Here is a 7,398-nt window from a genome sequence, read left to right as displayed (position 1 = left end):
TATATATATATATATATATATATATATATATATATATATATATATATTTATATGTGTGTATATATATATATAAATCATGTTGGTATGGCTGGTTGCTTAAGGTAAGCCATTTATTGTGCATACATCTTTCATGTAAAGTATTTTTTCTTATTTGGTTTCAATGATATACTGGCAGCAGACGATTATTGGGTTAAGTTATTGAGGACATTATAAAAACAAACAAACATATGGGGAGATGGGTGCTCTGCTGGAGAGGCATGGGCAGCAGCATGGACTGTGGGGACTCTGCGACATGCCTTGGAAGAGGGGGAGATTTTGTTTTTCACTTTGTTTGAACTGCGATGAGTGCCATTGCCAGACAGGAACTGAAATCATACCCTGTGATCTGTGTTAACTTGCCTTGGAATGCTTCATTATTAAAACACTCTGAACATAATTTTGCATCCAGTTCTTAATGACAGGGTCTCTGGTGGTGGTGTTTTCCATGAAGTAAATGGGCAGATTGGTACCAAAGACATTACATCACGTCCTGTGTGCAGTGCCGAACAGCCATTCGTAGGCATTTGCATTCTGTGATGAGGTTTTCTTTGATTTACACAGGGGCTGTACTTAATTTTCAAAGGTTTTGTGCAATAAGCATCGAGGAGAATTTTGAAACAGTCTCAAGAAGGGAAAAAATAAATAAACTGCATTTTAGCATGGGCAGCCTCTGGCTTTCCGTGGCCGAGTCCTGCAGTGCTCAACCCCTCTAGGACTGCTGCTTGCTGCGCCAGGACTCGGGGCCAAGGGGAAAGCCCCCTCCCAGCCCCAGGGAGCGCACCTCCGTGCCAGGGGCTGCGGGGACGGAGCAGCTCCACCGCGCGTCCCTGCGGGGAAGGAAGCTCCTAGCACCAGCAGCTGCTCCTCGCCGCTGTGTCCGGCCGCCGTGCCATCGTCACCCCGGAGCACAGGGGCCGTTTGTGGCACGCAGCTCTTCCTACCCGCCGCCTCTTTGCCAGGGCTGTTCCCTGCCTCCCTCATCGTCCTGCTCAATGAAAAGAAAACCGGTTTTTGTTCGAAGAAGCCCATGGCTGGAACTGCCTTTAGTTTATTTCCTACCCTTAATTATATATATATATTTATATATATGTATGTGTGTGTATATATATATTTATATATATATATATATATATACAGTATTAAAACAACATTTGTGTGTGTGTGTGTATATATATATATTTATCCAGCTCTCTCACGACAAAATTTTCATTTGAAGAGGGCACTCAGAGCTGAGTTTTTTTTCTTTTCCAGTAACTAGTATAATAAGCACTGGTATTTTTGTATAAAAACAGAAAAATATAAAACAAAAGACTGAATATTATGTGGTATGCATGACATTAAAAAAAAAGAAAAAAAAAGGTGGTTTCAAAACTATGTACCCTGGTGTGTTTGCCATATCCTAGAGTCCAGCTTAAAGTGCACCTGATCTGTATTGCATTTTGATATTAATCTCTATGTACAATGTTTTGCATGTAATTTATATGGTTCTTGGGAGGAAAAAAAAAAAAAAAAAAAAAGAATGAGTTGTCTGTTGGCTTCTTCTGAGACAGACTCCAAACAGATATAATACTCAAATTAGAAATCTAAGAGTGGGTGAGAGGTGGTAAAGGGGATATGCAGGCAAAAAAGTGTGGGTGGGTGAGTGGGAGGGGGAGAAGGCTACTGGTTTTGAATCCATAAAGCTTTGGCTGTTGAGCAGAAATGGTGCATCAAGAGAATAAAACGTGCCCATGTGTAATTGTGACATCCTTGTGTGTCTGCCAGCTCGTGACGTCTGTGCTGTGGTCTCTCCTGGCACTGGAGGAATGGTTGTGCTTCCCCATGGGGAGAGCAGGGCAGAAAGGGGTGGGAATTGAGCAGCAACCCAACTGCAATGGGGTCCATGTGGGTTTTCACTGTTTAATTCTCCTTATCCAGGGGCAGGGAAAGCACTTCCATCTCACGGCAAAATCCAGAGCAGCTGCCTGATGCCATCCGGAGCTGATGCCTCCTGGGCTAAGTGACAAGGGGAGCCCTGGAGCAAAGCACCCCCATCCCCTTCCCTGGCACCCTGCGATGCCCCCAGGATCACGCTGGCTGGGCAGTGCTCTCTGCCTTCCAGCTGTTTCCTGCCTTGGCACTGAGACTGCTCTGCCTCTACAGAGGCTCTTTGCTCAGACAAGGATATTGGGAAATAAAAGCAGCTCCAAAATACTCTCACTTCCAAACAGCACGTTTGTGCTGGGTTGGTTTAACTTTGTGCTTTTATTGAAGAGGTTGTTGCCTCTCTGTGCCCCGTGAGGCTTTCTCCAGGGCCAAGAAGGCGCAGGGCAGCGCTGCAAAGAAGGAAGCTCAGTCTGAAGGTCCCGTTGACAAGAAGAGGCGGTAAAAGCTTTGTTCTTCGGCTGCTTCCAAGTTGAGGCAGCGTCCCTGGGACGAGGCCGTCAGGTAACCCCAGCGTGTGGAGAGCTGCCTATGGCAGCAGAGCTGCTCCTCCTGGCAGGAAGCACAGGGGAAGCACTGCTCTGTCCTCAACGCAGCCAGCTCTGACTGGAGCCAGAGGCCTGGCAGCCCCAGGAGAGGTGGGCAAGGGCAGACAAGATAAGCAAGGCTGGGCACCAAAGAGGCTCCAAAGAGAAATATTCCTGGGGAAGAAAAAAAAAAAAAAAAAAAAAGGATGTTTCTCAACATCAGTTCTATACACAGGCAAAGAGAGAGCTCACCTGAGACCCTTCCCCCAATTCAGCGCCTTGCTGGAGGCAGTTTTGCAATGTCTTAGAACATGCATTAGACTTCCTGGAAACAGGCAAGCACTTCTCCAGAATTGTGAGAATATTCATTTTTTAGTGTATATACTGAGCTTGCTTTCATCCCTCGGCCTGCATGCAAGGAGGAGGAATCCTCCATGCACCCAGCACTGCAATAAACTGATGTTGGCTTTCTAAGCCTTCATTTGGTTTGGAGTGTTCTTGGTTATGATTTTTGGTAACAGTTTTACTAAAATTATGGGATACAACTTGAATGATTCAGCTCCAGTTACATCATATCAATTGCTTCAGTCTAATTATATATTGAGTATTTGATGCCAACACCTTTCCAGTCCCATCAGAACGAATCTTATATTAGTGAACTAGCTACGGCTATGATGACCTGTGCCAACTGCTAGAATGCATCTGAAATAATGGAGAAAAACCTGTAATCACCATTCCTCATGACAGAAGAGATACACCATGTCCAGGAAGAGTGAAGAAGGATGTCATCAATGGCAACAAGAGCTTTTAATTCCACGCTTCACCTAGTTTTGATTCTACTAACTCTAACATTGTTCTATCTATTGCTTATCACTGTATTGTACATGAATCACAGAATCACAGAATTGTAGGGGTTGGAAGGGACCTCCAGAGATCATCGAGTCCAACCCCCCTGCCAAAGCAGGTTCCCTACACCAGGTCACACAGGTAGGCATCCAGGCAGGTCTTGAACATCTCCAGAGAAGGAGACTCCACCACCTCCCTGGGCAGCCTGTTCCAGTGCTCCGTCACCCTCACTGTAAAGAAGTTCTTGCGCATGTTTGTGCGGAACTTCCTATGCTGCAGTTTCTGGCCGTTTCCCCTTGTCCTGTCTCCACTCACCACTGAAAAGAGTCCGGCCTCGCCATTCTGCCCCCCACACCTTAGATATTTATAGACCTGGATCAGGTCCCCTCTCAGTCTCCTTTTCTCAAGGCTGAACAGACCCAGTTCACTCAGCCTTTCCTCATAGCAGAGATGCTCCAGGCCCTTCACCATCTTCGTGGCCCTCCGCTGGACTCTTTCCAAGAGATCCCTGTCTGTTTTGTACTGGGGAGCCCAGAACTGGATGCTGTGCTCCAGATGAGGTCTTACCAGGGCAGAGTAGAGGGGGAGGATCACCTCCCTCGACCTGCTGGCCACGCTCTTTTTAATGCACCCCAGTAAGCCATTGGCCTTTTTGGCCACAAGGCCACACTGCTGGCTCATGGCCAACCTGTCATCCACCAGGACACCCAGGTCCCTTTCCGCAGAGCTCCCCTCCAGCAGGTCATCCCCCAACCTGTACTGGTGCATGGAATTATTCCTCCCCAGATGCAAGACTCTACACTTGCTTTTGTTAAACCTCATCCGGTTTTTTTCTGCCCAGCTCTCCAGCCTATCCAGGTCTTGCTGAATGGCAACACAGCCTTCAGGCGTGTCAGCCAATCCTCCCAACTTTGTATCATCGGCAAACTTGCTGAGGGTGGCCACCATCCCCTCGTCAAGGTCATTGATGAAGATGTTGAACAAGATCGGACCCAGCACAGACCCCTGAGGAACACCCCTAGTTACAGGCCTCCAACCGGACTCTGCACCACCAACAACGACCCTCTGTGCTCTGCCAGTCAGCCAGTTCTCAACCCACCTCACTGTCCACTCATCTATCCCATACTTCCTCAGCTTTGTTATAAGGACGTCATGGGGGACAGTATCAAATGCCTTGCTGAAATCAAGGTAGACTACATCCACTGCTCTCCCCCTATCCACCCAGCCAGAGACAACATCATAGAAGGCTACCAGGTTGGTCAAGCACGACCTCCCCCTTGTGAACCCGTGCTGACTACTCCTGATAACCTCCTCTTCTTCCAGTTGTCTGGAGATGACATCCAGTACAAGCTGTTCCATCACCTTTCCAGGGACAGAGGTGAGGCTGACTGGCCTATAATTGCCTGGGTCTTCCTTCTTGCCTTTTTTGAAGACCGGGGTGACGTTGGCTATCTTCCAGTCTTCAGGCACCTTCCCCGTCTTCCAAGACTTCTCAAAGATGACCGAAAGCGGTTCAGCAATCACCTCTGCCAGCTCCTTCAGCACCCGTGGATGAATCCCATCGGGTCCCATGGATTTCTGAACATTGATGTTGCCTAGGCGCTCCCGGACCACCTCTTCCCTGACAGAAGGGGGGTCTTCCATTCCCCAGATCCTCTCACTAATCTCCAGGGTCTCAGATTCCCGAGGGGGAGCTTTTTCACTGAAGACAGAATGGTAGCAGAGGATGGATGAAACGTTGACACAAATTGTCAAAGACAAATCACAGAATCACCAAGGTTGAAAAGAGCTCCAAGATTATCCAGACCCACTGTTCAGCTACCACCAAAATTTCCCACCAAATCTAAATGTTTCTATATAAATAACCCAACTCAAACCACTCTCACCAAAACAGATCAAAGACAAAAAATGTGTCTCAAACTTGGGGCAGACTCCTGGCTCCACTGCTGAGGGCCAACTGAGATGTACCTAAAAATGAAGTGTGACAGTTGCCCATATCAACCAACAGTACAGGCCTGAAGGCTCCTGCTGCATGCATGCCAGCTGAACTCATCTTCATCAACAATGCTTTGGCATTTACATTTCCCAACTCCCCCACCATCGATTTCTTCTTCATTTTCACATGCAGACTGTATTCACATCTGGAGGACTTTTCAGCGTGTGCTCCTTGCAGAAAGGAGTCTGGAATGGACTTTGCAGACATGCATGCTGCTTGGGCTCTTTCTCAACTCCTATTGCCCCTCCTGAGAAATGGAACCCATTGTGCTCCCCATGTGCAGGGACCATGGGATGGATCCAAGGCTGCTGGCCTATGCCTGAGTTATTGTTTTTGGCTTCTCAAGCCTTCAGGAGCTGCTGCTCCTTGCTGTGTCCTACTGACTCCCTCCTCAAAAAGCACCATGTTTGAAGTAAGATCCAGCTCCAAAGCTAGCCCAGGCTTCCCACCTGCTGTCAAAAAGCTGTAAGTTAACCGTCCCTTTGCTGCGCCTCTTTTGCCAGTGCTCAGTGCGTGCCAGTGCATTTGCTCCCCTGTCCTTAACTTACTTTGCAGGCTGTCAGCTTTTCATCATATATTCTCCCCATTCTGTTTTGAAGGGGCCAGGGGTGAGCAGGGTGCTGAGCTCCCTGCTGCTATTAAACCACCACACTAAGGTTCTCTGTTCCCTGGAATGGAAATGTAAGGAAGAATGCAGTGTGCAAGTGCAGAGAACAGAGTTACTGATTCCAGCTAAGTAGACTCCTTTCACTTTAATCACTGTGTGAGTGTGAAGCAGGACAACATGTGGTCCTGATCCCTCCCAGGTGTGAAGTTGCAATAGATGCACAGGACATGCAGTGGAACGGGTAATTTCCAGTCACCATAAATATATCACCTGCCAATCTTCAAATGGAACATATTGAATTGCAATCAGATTTTCAACTCAGAACAGGGATCGTACCTCTTCATCAGAACTGCAAAACACCTGTCTTGCCAGAGAACAAGATCCCCCGCTTCACAGTCATGACGTTCTCCTGCCATTGCTTTTTGGCAGTATGCACATCTGTGAACAACTGTTTTCAAGGATGAAATGCAGGAACAGCAAAATTTCACCACCACTCTCTGATGAACACTTTGAGAAGACATCAGAAGCAGAGATGTGGAACGGAATTCCTCCATGAAGAAACAAACAAACAAGCAAACAAACAACAAAACCAAACAAAACCAAACAAAAGAACAACAACAACAAACCCGGCTCGTTGACATTAATCGGCGAACATCAACAGGAGCCCAACAGCGCCGCGGCGGCGGCGGCGCGTTTCAGCACCGGGACAGCGCCTCGTAGGTAGGAGACCCCGGAGACCCCCAGGATCGCCCCTAAACCTTCAGCTGACCCCTGAGTTTCCCCCCTCCGGCTCTAAACTGTCCACTTAAGCCCCAGTCGTCCCCCTCCGCCCCCCCCATAGTCCCCAGTTTCATAGAAGTCATAGAATGGCTTGAGAGTGGAGGGAGCCAGAATGGAGCAAACCACTGTGTGTGTGTGAGGAAGGGGGGGGGCAGGGATCAGAATGAAGTGAACCACTGGGTGCAGGGGGGTCAGAATGGAACAAAGCATTGGGTGGGAGGGGTCAGAATGGAGTGAGTCACTGGGTGTACGTGGGACGCAGAATGGAGGGAACCATTGGGTGTGGGGGGATCAGAACGGAGCAAGCCATTGGGTATGTGTAGAAGGGGTTTGGAACGAACCGAACCATCAGGTTTGGCCCCAGACACCGTGTTGGGTGGGTACAGAGTGCACCTCTTGCCCCATGGGCGGTTCCCTCTTCTTTATTGGATGTAGAGACTCAAAGACAACACTGTGCTTTACATTGGCACCAGCCACTTCCATGGTGGCCCAACAGCTCCTGCATGCAGCACACCATCCCGCCCTCCTCTCCTGCAGGAGGACAGGGCAGCAAAGGGCAGAGGCAAGGGGGGGAGACGGGGCAAGGGGTGCAGGGCGTGGGAGGGTCATACAGGTCAAGGGGGCCAGAGGTGAGGAAGGGCTAGTAGGGAGCCAAAGGGATGGGTGCGGAGGCTATGGGG

The 7,398-nt window shown here is 48.7% G+C and overlaps 1 long non-coding RNA gene across 1 annotated transcript; it reads right to left on the bottom strand.

Annotated features, from left to right (window-relative positions):
- Positions 1-2,264: 2,264 nt before the first annotated feature.
- On the bottom strand, positions 2,265-6,666 carry LOC122187170. Its single transcript, XR_006181251.1, has 2 exons — positions 6,275-6,666; positions 2,265-2,663 (listed from the first exon to the last, which is right to left on the bottom strand). It is a non-coding gene; the product is annotated as an uncharacterized LOC122187170 (long non-coding RNA).
- Between the last annotated feature and the right edge of the window lie 732 nt (positions 6,667-7,398).

The sequence above is a fragment of the Lagopus leucura genome, unplaced genomic scaffold, assembly GCF_019238085.1.
Source record: "Lagopus leucura isolate 7727_CA_CO unplaced genomic scaffold, USGS_WTPT01 Super-Scaffold_100043, whole genome shotgun sequence".
In the NCBI taxonomy this organism is placed as follows: domain Eukaryota; kingdom Metazoa; phylum Chordata; class Aves; order Galliformes; family Phasianidae; genus Lagopus; species Lagopus leucura.
This window is presented reverse-complemented; position numbering and strand designations above follow the sequence as displayed.